The sequence below is a fragment of the Ambystoma mexicanum genome (assembly GCF_040938575.1).
Source record: "Ambystoma mexicanum isolate Mex_15411 chromosome 12 unlocalized genomic scaffold, UKY_AmexF1_1 Mex_chr12_unloc.1, whole genome shotgun sequence".
NCBI classification, from domain to species: Eukaryota; Metazoa; Chordata; class Amphibia; order Caudata; family Ambystomatidae; genus Ambystoma; species Ambystoma mexicanum.
The window spans coordinates 12852964-12869720 of NW_027182322.1; the positions used below are offsets into that span (position 1 = coordinate 12852964).

The 16757-nt window shown below is 36.3% G+C and overlaps 15 non-coding genes across 15 annotated transcripts; all 15 read left to right on the forward strand.

Annotated features, from left to right (window-relative positions):
• Positions 1-941: 941 nt before the first annotated feature.
• On the forward strand, positions 942-1031 carry TRNAR-UCU (transfer RNA arginine (anticodon UCU)). The gene is given in 2 exon segments: positions 942-978; positions 996-1031. It is a non-coding gene; the product is annotated as a tRNA-Arg (tRNA).
• Positions 1032-2473: 1442 nt separating this feature from the next.
• Positions 2474-2563, forward strand: TRNAR-UCU (transfer RNA arginine (anticodon UCU)). The gene is given in 2 exon segments: positions 2474-2510; positions 2528-2563. It is a non-coding gene; the product is annotated as a tRNA-Arg (tRNA).
• A 677-nt stretch (positions 2564-3240) lies between these two features.
• Positions 3241-3330, forward strand: TRNAR-UCU (transfer RNA arginine (anticodon UCU)). Its single transcript is given in 2 exon segments — positions 3241-3277; positions 3295-3330. It is a non-coding gene; the product is annotated as a tRNA-Arg (tRNA).
• A 676-nt stretch (positions 3331-4006) lies between these two features.
• Positions 4007-4096, forward strand: TRNAR-UCU (transfer RNA arginine (anticodon UCU)). The gene is given in 2 exon segments: positions 4007-4043; positions 4061-4096. It is a non-coding gene; the product is annotated as a tRNA-Arg (tRNA).
• A 1441-nt stretch (positions 4097-5537) lies between these two features.
• Positions 5538-5627, forward strand: TRNAR-UCU (transfer RNA arginine (anticodon UCU)). Its single transcript is given in 2 exon segments — positions 5538-5574; positions 5592-5627. It is a non-coding gene; the product is annotated as a tRNA-Arg (tRNA).
• A 1442-nt stretch (positions 5628-7069) lies between these two features.
• Positions 7070-7159, forward strand: TRNAR-UCU (transfer RNA arginine (anticodon UCU)). The gene is given in 2 exon segments: positions 7070-7106; positions 7124-7159. It is a non-coding gene; the product is annotated as a tRNA-Arg (tRNA).
• A 677-nt stretch (positions 7160-7836) lies between these two features.
• TRNAR-UCU (transfer RNA arginine (anticodon UCU)) lies at positions 7837-7926 on the forward strand. The gene is given in 2 exon segments: positions 7837-7873; positions 7891-7926. It is a non-coding gene; the product is annotated as a tRNA-Arg (tRNA).
• A 676-nt stretch (positions 7927-8602) lies between these two features.
• Positions 8603-8692, forward strand: TRNAR-UCU (transfer RNA arginine (anticodon UCU)). The gene is given in 2 exon segments: positions 8603-8639; positions 8657-8692. It is a non-coding gene; the product is annotated as a tRNA-Arg (tRNA).
• Positions 8693-10471: 1779 nt separating this feature from the next.
• Positions 10472-10561, forward strand: TRNAR-UCU (transfer RNA arginine (anticodon UCU)). The gene is given in 2 exon segments: positions 10472-10508; positions 10526-10561. It is a non-coding gene; the product is annotated as a tRNA-Arg (tRNA).
• Positions 10562-11237: 676 nt separating this feature from the next.
• TRNAR-UCU (transfer RNA arginine (anticodon UCU)) lies at positions 11238-11327 on the forward strand. Its single transcript is given in 2 exon segments — positions 11238-11274; positions 11292-11327. It is a non-coding gene; the product is annotated as a tRNA-Arg (tRNA).
• A 1441-nt stretch (positions 11328-12768) lies between these two features.
• TRNAR-UCU (transfer RNA arginine (anticodon UCU)) lies at positions 12769-12858 on the forward strand. Its single transcript is given in 2 exon segments — positions 12769-12805; positions 12823-12858. It is a non-coding gene; the product is annotated as a tRNA-Arg (tRNA).
• A 1443-nt stretch (positions 12859-14301) lies between these two features.
• TRNAR-UCU (transfer RNA arginine (anticodon UCU)) lies at positions 14302-14391 on the forward strand. Its single transcript is given in 2 exon segments — positions 14302-14338; positions 14356-14391. It is a non-coding gene; the product is annotated as a tRNA-Arg (tRNA).
• Positions 14392-15067: 676 nt separating this feature from the next.
• On the forward strand, positions 15068-15157 carry TRNAR-UCU (transfer RNA arginine (anticodon UCU)). The gene is given in 2 exon segments: positions 15068-15104; positions 15122-15157. It is a non-coding gene; the product is annotated as a tRNA-Arg (tRNA).
• A 677-nt stretch (positions 15158-15834) lies between these two features.
• On the forward strand, positions 15835-15924 carry TRNAR-UCU (transfer RNA arginine (anticodon UCU)). The gene is given in 2 exon segments: positions 15835-15871; positions 15889-15924. It is a non-coding gene; the product is annotated as a tRNA-Arg (tRNA).
• A 676-nt stretch (positions 15925-16600) lies between these two features.
• TRNAR-UCU (transfer RNA arginine (anticodon UCU)) lies at positions 16601-16690 on the forward strand. The gene is given in 2 exon segments: positions 16601-16637; positions 16655-16690. It is a non-coding gene; the product is annotated as a tRNA-Arg (tRNA).
• Positions 16691-16757: the final 67 nt, after the last annotated feature.

A 16757-nucleotide genomic window follows, 5' to 3' on the forward strand; every position in this document is an offset into this window, starting at 1 on the left:
ACAAAGGTGTAGTTCAATGTTTCACCCAGAAGTGTGATTCTTCTACAGACATTTTATGTTTCAGAAAACAATTATTCTTTCTTGTATCCCAGAAGGCTTGATAATATGATGTGAAGTAAACACTGGATTGACAAAACTTCGATCATCCCTTAATGTACGCAACTTGATTTTCATCTGGCTCTGTGGTGCAATGGATAGCGCGTTGGACTTCTAAGTGAATTGGCAAAGTCATTCAAAGTTTGTGGGTTCGAATCCCACCAGGGTTGCATTTTTTACTTTCTTATTCAAACAAGGAACATTATGCATGTGAGGAATGTTTATTTTTGGCCGATGCTTTAATCTTAGTATTTGACCCAAGTTGAACCTATGTATCTAATACAGCATGCAACTGAATCAAAAGCAGTCTGCCTTCCATTGCAACAGGAACATATTGCTCATAAGCAATACAACATCACTACCAGAAACTTGGCACTTTTCTAATGTATCCTTCCTTCAGAAACATTGTCTTTATAATAGCTGTAAATGAGATAGACCAAAACACGACACCCTACGCTCAGACATTTGTTTCTAGCGACATATAAAGTAAAATCTTCTTTCAAAGCTATTTATGGTATATTCTCTTTGTGTTTTTGTATTGTTAACCAATTGTATGTCTGCACTTTTTATCCAGTTCTTTTTTATTAAGGTATGGAATTGTTGTCCAAACCAATTCACTTGGCAAGAAAATACTGTAATACCCTATTCTCCGAATTTATCCCTAAAGGAACAAAGGTGTAGTTCAAGGTTTCACCCAGAAGTGTGATTCTTCTACAGACATTTTATGTTTCCGAAAACAATTATTCTTTCTTGTATCCCAGAAGGCTTGATAATATGATGTGAAGTAAACACCGGATTGACAAAACTTCGATCATCCCTTAATGTACTCAAGTTGATGTGCATCTGGCTCTGTGGTGCAATGGATAGCGCGTTGGACTTCTAAGTGAATTGGCAAAGTCATTCAAAGGTTGTGGGTTCGAATCCCACCAGAGTCGCATTTTTTACTTTCTTATTCAAACAAGGAACATTATGCAGGTGAGGAATGTTTATTTTTGGCCGATGCTTTAATCTTAGTATTTGACCCAAGTTGAACCAATGTATCTAATACAGTATGCAACTGAATCAAAAGCAGTCTGCCTTCCATTGCAACAGGAACATATTGCTCATAAGCAATACAACATCACTGCCAGAAACTTTGCACTTTCCTAATGTATCCTTCCTTCAGAAACATTGTCTTTATAATAGCTGTAAAAGAGATAGACCAAAACACGACACCCTACACTCAGACATTTGTTTCTAGCGACATATAAAGTAAAATCTTCTTTCAAAGCTATTTATGGTATATTCTCTTTGTGTTTTTGTATTGTTAACCAATTGTATGGCTGCACTTTTTATCCAGTTCTTTTTTATTAAGGTATGGAATTGTTGTCCAAACGTATTCAGTTTGCAAGAAAATACAGTAATACCCTATTCTCCGAATTTATCCCTAAAGGAACAAAGGTGTAGTTCAAGGTTGCACCCAGAAGTGTGATTCTTCTACAGACATTTTATTTTTCAGAAAACAATTATTCTTTCTTGTATCCCAGAAGGCTTGATAATATGATGTGAAGTAAACACTGGATTGACAAAACTTCGATCACCCCTTAATGTACGCAAGTTGATTTTCATCTGGCTCTGTGGCGCAATGGATAGCGCGTTGGACTTCTAAGTGAATTGGCAAAGTCATTCAAAGGTTGTGGGCTCGAATCCCACCAGAGTCGCATTTTTTACTTTCTAATTCAAACAAGGAACATTATGCATGTGAGGAATGTTTATTTTTGGCCGATGCTTTAATCTTAGTATTTGACCCAAGTTGAACCTATGTATCTAATACAGCATGCAACTGAATCAAAAGCAGTCTGCCTTCCATTGCAACAGGAACATATTGCTCATAAGCAATACAACATCACTGCCAGAAACTTGGCACTTTTCTAATGTATCCTTCCTTCAGAAACATTGTCTTTATAATAGCTGTAAATGAGATAGACCAAAACACGACACCCTACACTCAGACATTTGTTTCTAGCGACATATAAAGTAAAATCTTCTTTCAAAGCTATTTATGGTATATTCTCTTTGTGTTTTTTTCTATTGTTAACCAATTGTATGGCTGCACTTTTTATCCAGTTCTTTTTTATTAAGGTATGGAATTGTTGTCCAAACGTATTCAGTTTGCAAGAAAATACAGTAATACCCTATTCTCCGAATTTATCCCTAAAGGAACAAAGGTGTAGTTCAAGGTTTCACCCAGAAGTGTGATTCTTCTACAGACATTTTATGTTTCAGAAAACAATTATTCTTTCTTGTATCCCAGAAGGCTTGATAATATGATGTGAAGTAAACACTGGATTGACAAAACCTCGATCATCCCCTGATGTACGCAAGTTGATTGTCATCTGGCTCTGTGGCGCAATGGATAGCGCGTTGGACTTCTAAGTGAATTGGCAAAGTCATTCAAAGGTTGTGGGTTTGAATCCCACCAGAGTCGCATTTTTTACTTTCTTTTTCAAACAAGGAACATTATGCATGTGAGGAATGTTTATTTTTGGCCGATGCTTTAATCTTAGTATTTGACCCAAGTTGAACCAATGTATCTAATACAGCATGCAACTGAATCAAAAGCAGTCTGCCTTCCATTGCAACAGGAACATATTGCTCATAAGGAATACAACATCACTGCCAAAAACTTTGCACTTTCCTAATGTATCCTTCCTTCAGAAACATTGTCTTTATAATAGCTGTAAATGAGATGGACCAAAAACACGACACCCTACACTCAGACATTTGTTTCTAGCGACATATAAAGTAAAATATTCTTTCAAAACTATTTATGGTATATTCTCTTTGTGTTTTTGTATTGTTAACCAATTGTATGTCTGCACTTTTTATCCAGTTCTTTTTTATTAAGGTATGGAATTGTTGTCCAAACCAATTCACTTGGCAAGAAAATACTGTAATACCCTATTCTCTGAATTTCTCCCCAAGCGAACAAAGGTGCAGTTCAAGGTTTCGCCCTGAACTGTGATTCTTGCTACAGACATTTTATGTTTCAGAAAACAATCATTCTTTCATGTATCCCAGAAGGCTTGATAATATGATGTGAAGTAAACACTGGATTGACAAAACCTCGATCATCCCCTGATGTACGCAAGTTGATTGTCATCTGGCTCTGTGGCGCAATGGATAGCGCGTTGGACTTCTAAGTGAATTGGCAAAGTCATTCAAAGGTTGTGGGTTCGAATCCCACCAGAGTTGCATTTTTTACTTTCTTATTCAAACAAGGAACATTATGCATGTGAGGAATGTTTATTTTTGGCCGATGCTTTAATCTTAGTATTTGACCCAAGTTGAACCTATGTATCTAATACAGCATGCAACTGAATCAAAAGCAGTCTGCCTTCCATTGCAACAGGAACATATTGCTCATAAGCAATACAACATCACTGCCAGAAACTTTGCACTTTCCTAATGTATCCTTCCTTCAGAAACATTGTCTTTATAATAGCTGTAAATGAGATAGACCAAAAACACGACACCCTACACTCAGACATTTGTTTCTAGCGACATATAAAGTAAAATATTCTTTCAAAACTATTTATGGTATATTCTCTTTGTGTTTTTGTATTGTTAACCAATTGTATGGCTGCACTTTTTATACAGTTCTTTTTTATTAAGGTATGGAATTGTTGTCCAAACGTATTCAGTTTGCAAGAAAATACAGTAATACCCTATTCTCCGAATTTATCCCTAAAGGAACAAAGGTGTAGTTCAAGGTTTCACCCAGAAGTGTGATTCTTCTACAGACATTTTATGTTTCAGAAAACAATTATTCTTTCTTGTATCCCAGAAGGCTTGATAATATGATGTGAAGTAAACACTGGATTGACAAAACCTCGATCATCCCCTGATGTACGCAAGTTGATTGTCATCTGGCTCTGTGGCGCAATGGATAGCGCGTTGGACTTCTAAGTGAATTGGCAAAGTCATTCAAAGGTTGTGGGTTCGAATCCCACCAGAGTCGCATTTTTTACTTTCTTATTCAAACAAGGAACATTATGCATGTGAGGAATGTTTATTTTTGGCCGATGCTTTAATCTTAGTATGTGACCCAAGTTGAACCTATGTATCTAATACAGCATGCAACTGAATCAAAAGCAGTCTGCCTTCCATTGCAACAGGAACATATTGCTCATAAGCAATACAACATCACTGCCAGAAACTTTGCACTTTCCTAATGTATCCTTCCTTCAGAAACATTGTCTTTATAATAGCTGTAAATGCGATAGACCAAAAACACGACACCCTACACTCAGACATTTGTTTCTAGCGACATATAAAGTAAAATCTTCTTTCAAAGCTATTTATGGTATATTCTCTTTGTGTTTTTGTATTGTTAACCAATTGTATGGCTGCACTTTTTATCCAGTTCTTTTTTATTAAGGTATGGAATTGTTGTCCAAACGTATTCAGTTTGCAAGAAAATACAGTAATACCCTATTCTCCGAATTTATCCCTAAAGGAACAAAGGTGTAGTTCAATGTTTCACCCAGAAGTGTGATTCTTCTACAGACATTTTATGTTTCAGAAAACAATTATTCTTTCTTGTATCCCAGAAGGCTTGATAATATGATGTGAAGTAAACACTGGATTGACAAAACTTCGATCATCCCTTAATGTACGCAACTTGATTTTCATCTGGCTCTGTGGTGCAATGGATAGCGCGTTGGACTTCTAAGTGAATTGGCAAAGTCATTCAAAGTTTGTGGGTTCGAATCCCACCAGGGTTGCATTTTTTACTTTCTTATTCAAACAAGGAACATTATGCATGTGAGGAATGTTTATTTTTGGCCGATGCTTTAATCTTAGTATTTGACCCAAGTTGAACCTATGTATCTAATACAGCATGCAACTGAATCAAAAGCAGTCTGCCTTCCATTGCAACAGGAACATATTGCTCATAAGCAATACAACATCACTACCAGAAACTTGGCACTTTTCTAATGTATCCTTCCTTCAGAAACATTGTCTTTATAATAGCTGTAAATGAGATAGACCAAAACACGACACCCTACGCTCAGACATTTGTTTCTAGCGACATATAAAGTAAAATCTTCTTTCAAAGCTATTTATGGTATATTCTCTTTGTGTTTTTGTATTGTTAACCAATTGTATGTCTGCACTTTTTATCCAGTTCTTTTTTATTAAGGTATGGAATTGTTGTCCAAACCAATTCACTTGGCAAGAAAATACTGTAATACCCTATTCTCCGAATTTATCCCTAAAGGAACAAAGGTGTAGTTCAAGGTTTCACCCAGAAGTGTGATTCTTCTACAGACATTTTATGTTTCCGAAAACAATTATTCTTTCTTGTATCCCAGAAGGCTTGATAATATGATGTGAAGTAAACACCGGATTGACAAAACTTCGATCATCCCTTAATGTACTCAAGTTGATGTGCATCTGGCTCTGTGGTGCAATGGATAGCGCGTTGGACTTCTAAGTGAATTGGCAAAGTCATTCAAAGGTTGTGGGTTCGAATCCCACCAGAGTCGCATTTTTTACTTTCTTATTCAAACAAGGAACATTATGCAGGTGAGGAATGTTTATTTTTGGCCGATGCTTTAATCTTAGTATTTGACCCAAGTTGAACCAATGTATCTAATACAGTATGCAACTGAATCAAAAGCAGTCTGCCTTCCATTGCAACAGGAACATATTGCTCATAAGCAATACAACATCACTGCCAGAAACTTTGCACTTTCCTAATGTATCCTTCCTTCAGAAACATTGTCTTTATAATAGCTGTAAAAGAGATAGACCAAAACACGACACCCTACACTCAGACATTTGTTTCTAGCGACATATAAAGTAAAATCTTCTTTCAAAGCTATTTATGGTATATTCTCTTTGTGTTTTTGTATTGTTAACCAATTGTATGGCTGCACTTTTTATCCAGTTCTTTTTTATTAAGGTATGGAATTGTTGTCCAAACGTATTCAGTTTGCAAGAAAATACAGTAATACCCTATTCTCCGAATTTATCCCTAAAGGAACAAAGGTGTAGTTCAAGGTTGCACCCAGAAGTGTGATTCTTCTACAGACATTTTATTTTTCAGAAAACAATTATTCTTTCTTGTATCCCAGAAGGCTTGATAATATGATGTGAAGTAAACACTGGATTGACAAAACTTCGATCACCCCTTAATGTACGCAAGTTGATTTTCATCTGGCTCTGTGGCGCAATGGATAGCGCGTTGGACTTCTAAGTGAATTGGCAAAGTCATTCAAAGGTTGTGGGCTCGAATCCCACCAGAGTCGCATTTTTTACTTTCTAATTCAAACAAGGAACATTATGCATGTGAGGAATGTTTATTTTTGGCCGATGCTTTAATCTTAGTATTTGACCCAAGTTGAACCTATGTATCTAATACAGCATGCAACTGAATCAAAAGCAGTCTGCCTTCCATTGCAACAGGAACATATTGCTCATAAGCAATACAACATCACTGCCAGAAACTTGGCACTTTTCTAATGTATCCTTCCTTCAGAAACATTGTCTTTATAATAGCTGTAAATGAGATAGACCAAAACACGACACCCTACACTCAGACATTTGTTTCTAGCGACATATAAAGTAAAATCTTCTTTCAAAGCTATTTATGGTATATTCTCTTTGTGTTTTTTTCTATTGTTAACCAATTGTATGGCTGCACTTTTTATCCAGTTCTTTTTTATTAAGGTATGGAATTGTTGTCCAAACGTATTCAGTTTGCAAGAAAATACAGTAATACCCTATTCTCCGAATTTATCCCTAAAGGAACAAAGGTGTAGTTCAAGGTTTCACCCAGAAGTGTGATTCTTCTACAGACATTTTATGTTTCAGAAAACAATTATTCTTTCTTGTATCCCAGAAGGCTTGATAATATGATGTGAAGTAAACACTGGATTGACAAAACCTCGATCATCCCCTGATGTACGCAAGTTGATTGTCATCTGGCTCTGTGGCGCAATGGATAGCGCGTTGGACTTCTAAGTGAATTGGCAAAGTCATTCAAAGGTTGTGGGTTTGAATCCCACCAGAGTCGCATTTTTTACTTTCTTTTTCAAACAAGGAACATTATGCATGTGAGGAATGTTTATTTTTGGCCGATGCTTTAATCTTAGTATTTGACCCAAGTTGAACCAATGTATCTAATACAGCATGCAACTGAATCAAAAGCAGTCTGCCTTCCATTGCAACAGGAACATATTGCTCATAAGGAATACAACATCACTGCCAAAAACTTTGCACTTTCCTAATGTATCCTTCCTTCAGAAACATTGTCTTTATAATAGCTGTAAATGAGATGGACCAAAAACACGACACCCTACACTCAGACATTTGTTTCTAGCGACATATAAAGTAAAATATTCTTTCAAAACTATTTATGGTATATTCTCTTTGTGTTTTTGTATTGTTAACCAATTGTATGTCTGCACTTTTTATCCAGTTCTTTTTTATTAAGGTATGGAATTGTTGTCCAAACCAATTCACTTGGCAAGAAAATACTGTAATACCCTATTCTCTGAATTTCTCCCCAAGCGAACAAAGGTGCAGTTCAAGGTTTCGCCCTGAACTGTGATTCTTGCTACAGACATTTTATGTTTCAGAAAACAATCATTCTTTCATGTATCCCAGAAGGCTTGATAATATGATGTGAAGTAAACACTGGATTGACAAAACCTCGATCATCCCCTGATGTACGCAAGTTGATTGTCATCTGGCTCTGTGGCGCAATGGATAGCGCGTTGGACTTCTAAGTGAATTGGCAAAGTCATTCAAAGGTTGTGGGTTCGAATCCCACCAGAGTTGCATTTTTTACTTTCTTATTCAAACAAGGAACATTATGCATGTGAGGAATGTTTATTTTTGGCCGATGCTTTAATCTTAGTATTTGACCCAAGTTGAACCTATGTATCTAATACAGCATGCAACTGAATCAAAAGCAGTCTGCCTTCCATTGCAACAGGAACATATTGCTCATAAGCAATACAACATCACTGCCAGAAACTTTGCACTTTCCTAATGTATCCTTCCTTCAGAAACATTGTCTTTATAATAGCTGTAAATGAGATAGACCAAAAACACGACACCCTACACTCAGACATTTGTTTCTAGCGACATATAAAGTAAAATATTCTTTCAAAACTATTTATGGTATATTCTCTTTGTGTTTTTGTATTGTTAACCAATTGTATGGCTGCACTTTTTATACAGTTCTTTTTTATTAAGGTATGGAATTGTTGTCCAAACGTATTCAGTTTGCAAGAAAATACAGTAATACCCTATTCTCCGAATTTATCCCTAAAGGAACAAAGGTGTAGTTCAAGGTTTCACCCAGAAGTGTGATTCTTCTACAGACATTTTATGTTTCAGAAAACAATTATTCTTTCTTGTATCCCAGAAGGCTTGATAATATGATGTGAAGTAAACACTGGATTGACAAAACCTCGATCATCCCCTGATGTACGCAAGTTGATTGTCATCTGGCTCTGTGGCGCAATGGATAGCGCGTTGGACTTCTAAGTGAATTGGCAAAGTCATTCAAAGGTTGTGGGTTCGAATCCCACCAGAGTCGCATTTTTTACTTTCTTATTCAAACAAGGAACATTATGCATGTGAGGAATGTTTATTTTTGGCCGATGCTTTAATCTTAGTATGTGACCCAAGTTGAACCTATGTATCTAATACAGCATGCAACTGAATCAAAAGCAGTCTGCCTTCCATTGCAACAGGAACATATTGCTCATAAGCAATACAACATCACTGCCAGAAACTTTGCACTTTCCTAATGTATCCTTCCTTCAGAAACATTGTCTTTATAATAGCTGTAAATGCGATAGACCAAAAACACGACACCCTACACTCAGACATTTGTTTCTAGCGACATATAAAGTAAAATCTTCTTTCAAAGCTATTTATGGTATATTCTCTTTGTGTTTTTGTATTGTTAACCAATTGTATGGCTGCACTTTTTATCCAGTTCTTTTTTATTAAGGTATGGAATTGTTGTCCAAACGTATTCAGTTTGCAAGAAAATACAGTAATACCCTATTCTCCGAATTTATCCCTAAAGGAACAAAGGTGTAGTTCAATGTTTCACCCAGAAGTGTGATTCTTCTACAGACATTTTATGTTTCAGAAAACAATTATTCTTTCTTGTATCCCAGAAGGCTTGATAATATGATGTGAAGTAAACACTGGATTGACAAAACTTCGATCATCCCTTAATGTACGCAACTTGATTTTCATCTGGCTCTGTGGTGCAATGGATAGCGCGTTGGACTTCTAAGTGAATTGGCAAAGTCATTCAAAGTTTGTGGGTTCGAATCCCACCAGGGTTGCATTTTTTACTTTCTTATTCAAACAAGGAACATTATGCATGTGAGGAATGTTTATTTTTGGCCGATGCTTTACAAAGGTGTAGTTCAAGGTTTCACCCAGAAGTGTGATTCTTCTACAGACATTTTATGTTTCGGAAAACAATTATTCTTTCTTGTACCCCAGAAGGCTTGATAATATGATGTGAAGTAAACACTGGATTGACAAAACGTCGATCATCCCTTACTGTACGCAAGTGGATTTTTATCTCCCTCTGTGGCGCAATGGATAGAGCGTTGGACTTCTAAGTGAATTTGCAAAGTCATTCAAAGGTTGTGGGTTTGAATCCCACCAGAGTCGCATTTTTTACTTTCTTATTCAAACAAGGAACATTATGCATGTGAGGAATGTCTTTTTTGGCCGATGCTTTAATCTTAGTATTTGACCCAAGTTGAACCTATGTATCTAATACAGCATGCAACTGAATCAAAAGCAGTCTGCCTTCCATTGCAACAGGAACATATTGCTCATAAGCAATACAACATCACTGCCAGAAACTTTGCACTTTCCTAATGTATCCTTCCTTCAGAAACATTGTCTTTATAATAGCTGTAAATGAGATGGACCAAAAACACGACACCCTACACTCAGAAATTTGTTTCTAGCGACATATAAAGTAAAATATTCTTTCAAAACTATTTATGGTATATTCTCTTTGTGTTTTTGTGTTGTTAACCAATTGTATGTCTGCACTTTTTATCCAGTTCTTTTTTATTAAGGTATGGAATTGTTGTCCAAACCAATTCACTTGGCAAGAAAATACTGTAATACCCTATTCTCTGAATTTCTCCCCAAGCGAACAAAGGTGCAGTTCAAGGTTTCGCCCTGAACTGTGATTCTTGCTACAGACATTTTATGTTTCAGAAAACAATCATTCTTTCATGTATCCCAGAAGGCTTGATAATATGATGTGAAGTAAACACTGGATTGACAAAACCTCGATCATCCCCTGATGTACGCAAGTTGATTGTCATCTGGCTCTGTGGCGCAATGGATAGCGCGTTGGACTTCTAAGTGAATTGGCAAAGTCATTCAAAGGTTGTGGGTTCGAATCCCACCAGAGTCGCATTTTTTACTTTCTTATTCAAACAAGGAACATTATGCATGTGAGGAATGTTTATTTTTGGCCGATGCTTTAATCTTAGTATGTGACCCAAGTTGAACCTATGTATCTAATACAGCATGCAACTGAATCAAAAGCAGTCTGCCTTCCATTGCAACAGGAACATATTGCTCATAAGCAATACAACATCACTGCCAGAAACTTTGCACTTTCCTAATGTATCCTTCCTTCAGAAACATTGTCTTTATAATAGCTGTAAATGAGATAGACCAAAAACACGACACCCTACACTCAGACATTTGTTTCTAGCGACATATAAAGTAAAATCTTCTTTCAAAGCTATTTATGGTATATTCTCTTTGTGTTTTTGTATTGTTAACCAATTGTATGGCTGCACTTTTTATCCAGTTCTTTTTTATTAAGGTATGGAATTGTTGTCCAAACGTATTCAGTTTGCAAGAAAATACAGTAATACCCTATTCTCCGAATTTATCCCTAAAGGAACAAATGTGTAGTTCAAGGTTTCACCCAGAAGTGTGATTCTTCTACAGACATTTTATGTTTCAGAAAACAATTATTCTTTCTTGTATCCCAGAAGGCTTGATAATATGATGTGAAGTAAACACTGGATTGACAAAACCTCGATCATCCCCTGATGTACGCAAGTTGATTGTCATCTGGCTCTGTGGCGCAATGGATAGCGCGTTGGACTTCTAAGTGAATTGGCAAAGTCATTCAAAGGTTGTGGGTTCGAATCCCACCAGAGTCGCATTTTTTACTTTCTTATTCAAACAAGGAACATTATGCATGTGAGGAATGTTTATTTTTGGCCGATGCTTTAATCTTAGTATGTGACCCAAGTTGAACCTATGTATCTAATACAGCATGCAACTGAATCAAAAGCAGTCTGCCTTCCATTGCAACAGGAACATATTGCTCATAAGCAATACAACATCACTGCCAGAAACTTTGCACTTTCCTAATGTATCCTTCCTTCAGAAACATTGTCTTTATAATAGCTGTAAATGAGATAGACCAAAAACACGACACCCTACACTCAGACATTTGTTTCTAGCGACATATAAAGTAAAATCTTCTTTCAAAGCTATTTATGGTATATTCTCTTTGTGTTTTTGTATTGTTAACCAATTGTATGGCTGCACTTTTTATCCAGTTCTTTTTTATTAAGGTATGGAATTGTTGTCCAAACGTATTCAGTTTGCAAGAAAATACAGTAATACCCTATTCTCCGAATTTATCCCTAAAGGAACAAAGGTGTAGTTCAATGTTTCACCCAGAAGTGTGATTCTTCTACAGACATTTTATGTTTCAGAAAACAATTATTCTTTCTTGTATCCCAGAAGGCTTGATAATATGATGTGAAGTAAACACTGGATTGACAAAACTTCGATCATCCCTTAATGTACGCAACTTGATTTTCATCTGGCTCTGTGGTGCAATGGATAGCGCGTTGGACTTCTAAGTGAATTGGCAAAGTCATTCAAAGTTTGTGGGTTCGAATCCCACCAGGGTTGCATTTTTTACTTTCTTATTCAAACAAGGAACATTATGCATGTGAGGAATGTTTATTTTTGGCCGATGCTTTAATCTTAGTATTTGACCCAAGTTGAACCTATGTATCTAATACAGCATGCAACTGAATCAAAAGCAGTCTGCCTTCCATTGCAACAGGAACATATTGCTCATAAGCAATACAACATCACTACCAGAAACTTGGCACTTTTCTAATGTATCCTTCCTTCAGAAACATTGTCTTTATAATAGCTGTAAATGAGATAGACCAAAACACGACACCCTACGCTCAGACATTTGTTTCTAGCGACATATAAAGTAAAATCTTCTTTCAAAGCTATTTATGGTATATTCTCTTTGTGTTTTTGTATTGTTAACCAATTGTATGTCTGCACTTTTTATCCAGTTCTTTTTTATTAAGGTATGGAATTGTTGTCCAAACCAATTCACTTGGCAAGAAAATACTGTAATACCCTATTCTCCGAATTTATCCCTAAAGGAACAAAGGTGTAGTTCAAGGTTTCACCCAGAAGTGTGATTCTTCTACAGACATTTTATGTTTCCGAAAACAATTATTCTTTCTTGTATCCCAGAAGGCTTGATAATATGATGTGAAGTAAACACCGGATTGACAAAACTTCGATCATCCCTTAATGTACTCAAGTTGATGTGCATCTGGCTCTGTGGTGCAATGGATAGCGCGTTGGACTTCTAAGTGAATTGGCAAAGTCATTCAAAGGTTGTGGGTTCGAATCCCACCAGAGTCGCATTTTTTACTTTCTTATTCAAACAAGGAACATTATGCAGGTGAGGAATGTTTATTTTTGGCCGATGCTTTAATCTTAGTATTTGACCCAAGTTGAACCAATGTATCTAATACAGTATGCAACTGAATCAAAAGCAGTCTGCCTTCCATTGCAACAGGAACATATTGCTCATAAGCAATACAACATCACTGCCAGAAACTTTGCACTTTCCTAATGTATCCTTCCTTCAGAAACATTGTCTTTATAATAGCTGTAAAAGAGATAGACCAAAAACACGACACCCTACACTCAGACATTTGTTTCTAGCGACATATAAAGTAAAATCTTCTTTCAAAGCTATTTATGGTATATTCTCTTTGTGTTTTTGTATTGTTAACCAATTGTATGGCTGCACTTTTTATCCAGTTCTTTTTTATTAAGGTATGGAATTGTTGTCCAAACGTATTCAGTTTGCAAGAAAATACAGTAATACCCTATTCTCCGAATTTATCCCTAAAGGAACAAAGGTGTAGTTCAAGGTTGCACCCAGAAGTGTGATTCTTCTACAGACATTTTATTTTTCAGAAAACAATTATTCTTTCTTGTATCCCAGAAGGCTTGATAATATGATGTGAAGTAAACACTGGATTGACAAAACTTCGATCACCCCTTAATGTACGCAAGTTGATTTTCATCTGGCTCTGTGGCGCAATGGATAGCGCGTTGGACTTCTAAGTGAATTGGCAAAGTCATTCAAAGGTTGTGGGCTCGAATCCCACCAGAGTCGCATTTTTTACTTTCTAATTCAAACAAGGAACATTATGCATGTGAGGAATGTTTATTTTTGGCCGATGCTTTAATCTTAGTATTTGACCCAAGTTGAACCTATGTATCTAATACAGCATGCAACTGAATCAAAAGCAGTCTGCCTTCCATTGCAACAGGAACATATTGCTCATAAGCAATACAACATCACTGCCAGAAACTTGGCACTTTTCTAATGTATCCTTCCTTCAGAAACATTGTCTTTATAATAGCTGTAAATGAGATAGACCAAAACACGACACCCTACACTCAGACATTTGTTTCTAGCGACATATAAAGTAAAATCTTCTTTCAAAGCTATTTATGGTATATTCTCTTTGTGTTTTTTTCTATTGTTAACCAATTGTATGGCTGCACTTTTTATCCAGTTCTTTTTTATTAAGGTATGGAATTGTTGTCCAAACGTATTCAGTTTGCAAGAAAATACAGTAATACCCTATTCTCCGAATTTATCCCTAAAGGAACAAAGGTGTAGTTCAAGGTTTCACCCAGAAGTGTGATTCTTCTACAGACATTTTATGTTTCAGAAAACAATTATTCTTTCTTGTATCCCAGAAGGCTTGATAATATGATGTGAAGTAAACACTGGATTGACAAAACCTCGATCATCCCCTGATGTACGCAAGTTGATTGTCATCTGGCTCTGTGGCGCAATGGATAGCGCGTTGGACTTCTAAGTGAATTGGCAAAGTCATTCAAAGGTTGTGGGTTTGAATCCCACCAGAGTCGCATTTTTTACTTTCTTTTTCAAACAAGGAACATTATGCATGTGAGGAATGTTTATTTTTGGCCGATGCTTTAATCTTAGTATTTGACCCAAGTTGAACCTATGTATCTAATACAGCATGCAACTGAATCAAAAGCAGTCTGCCTTCCATTGCAACAGGAACATATTGCTCATAAGCAATACAACATCACTGCCAGAAACTTTGCACTTTCCTAATGTATCCTTCCTTCAGAAACATTGTCTTTATAATAGCTGTAAATGAGATAGACCAAAAACACGACACCCTACACTCAGACATTTGTTTCTAGCGACATATAAAGTAAAATCTTCTTTCAAAGCTATTTATGGTATATTCTCTTTGTGTTTTTGTATTGTTAACCAATTGTATGGCTGCACTTTTTATCCAGTTCTTTTTTATTAAGGTATGGAATTGTTGTCCAAACGTATTCAGTTTGCAAGAAAGTACAGTAATACCCTATTCTCCGAATTTATCCCTAAAGGAACAAAGGTGTAGTTCAAGGTTTCACCCAGAAGTGTGATTCTTCTACAGACATTTTATGTTTCAGAAAACAATTATTCTTTCTTGTATCCCAGAAGGCTTGATAATATGATGTGAAGTAAACACTGGATTGACAAAACTTCGATCATCCCTTAATGTACGCAAGTTGATTTTCACCTGGCTCTGTGGCGCAATGGATAGCGCGTTGGACTTCTAAGTGAATTGGCAAAGTCATTCAAAGGTTGTGGGTTCGAATCCCACCAGAGTCGTATTTTTTACTTTCTTATTCAAACAAGGAACATTATGCATGTGAGGAATGTTTATTTTTGGCCGATGCTTTAATCTTAGTATTTGACCCAAGTTGAACCAATGTATCTAATACAGCATGCAACTGAATCAAAAGCAGTCTGCCTTCCATTGCAACAGGAACATATTGCTCATAAGGAATACAACATCACTGCCAAAAACTTTGCACTTTCCTAATGTATCCTTCCTTCAGAAACATTGTCTTTATAATAGCTGTAAATGAGATGGACCAAAAACACGACACCCTACACTCAGACATTTGTTTCTAGCGACATATAAAGTAAAATATTCTTTCAAAACTATTTATGGTATATTCTCTTTGTGTTTTTGTATTGTTAACCAATTGTATGTCTGCACTTTTTATCCAGTTCTTTTTTATTAAGGTATGGAATTGTTGTCCAAACCAATTCACTTGGCAAGAAAATACTGTAATACCCTATTCTCTGAATTTCTCCCCAAGCGAACAAAGGTGCAGTTCAAGGTTTCGCCCTGAACTGTGATTCTTGCTACAGACATTTTATGTTTCAGAAAACAATCATTCTTTCATGTATCCCAGAAGGCTTGATAATATGATGTGAAGTAAACACTGGATTGACAAAACCTCGATCATCCCCTGATGTACGCAAGTTGATTGTCATCTGGCTCTGTGGCGCAATGGATAGCGCGTTGGACTTCTAAGTGAATTGGCAAAGTCATTCAAAGGTTGTGGGTTCGAATCCCACCAGAGTTGCATTTTTTACTTTCTTATTCAAACAAGGAACATTATGCATGTGAGGAATGTTTATTTTTGGCCGATGCTTTAATCTTAGTATTTGACCCAAGTTGAACCTATGTATCTAATACAGCATGCAACTGAATCAAAAGCAGTCTGCCTTCCATTGCAACAGGAACATATTGCTCATAAGCAATACAACATCACTGCCAGAAACTTTGCACTTTCCTAATGTATCCTTCCTTCAGAAACATTGTCTTTATAATAGCTGTAAATGAGATAGACCAAAAACACGACACCCTACACTCAGACATTTGTTTCTAGCGACATATAAAGTAAAATATTCTTTCAAAACTATTTATGGTATATTCTCTTTGTGTTTTTGTATTGTTAACCAATTGTATGGCTGCACTTTTTATACAGTTCTTTTTTATTAAGGTATGGAATTGTTGTCCAAACGTATTCAGTTTGCAAGAAAATACAGTAATACCCTATTCTCCGAATTTATCCCTAAAGGAACAAAGGTGTAGTTCAAGGTTTCACCCAGAAGTGTGATTCTTCTACAGACATTTTATGTTTCAGAAAACAATTATTCTTTCTTGTATCCCAGAAGGCTTGATAATATGATGTGAAGTAAACACTGGATTGACAAAACCTCGATCATCCCCTGATGTACGCAAGTTGATTGTCATCTGGCTCTGTGGCGCAATGGATAGCGCGTTGGACTTCTAAGTGAATTGGCAAAGTCATTCAAAGGTTGTGGGTTCGAATCCCACCAGAGTCGCATTTTTTACTTTCTTATTCAAACAAGGAACATTATGCATGTGAGGAATGTTTATTTTTGGCCGATG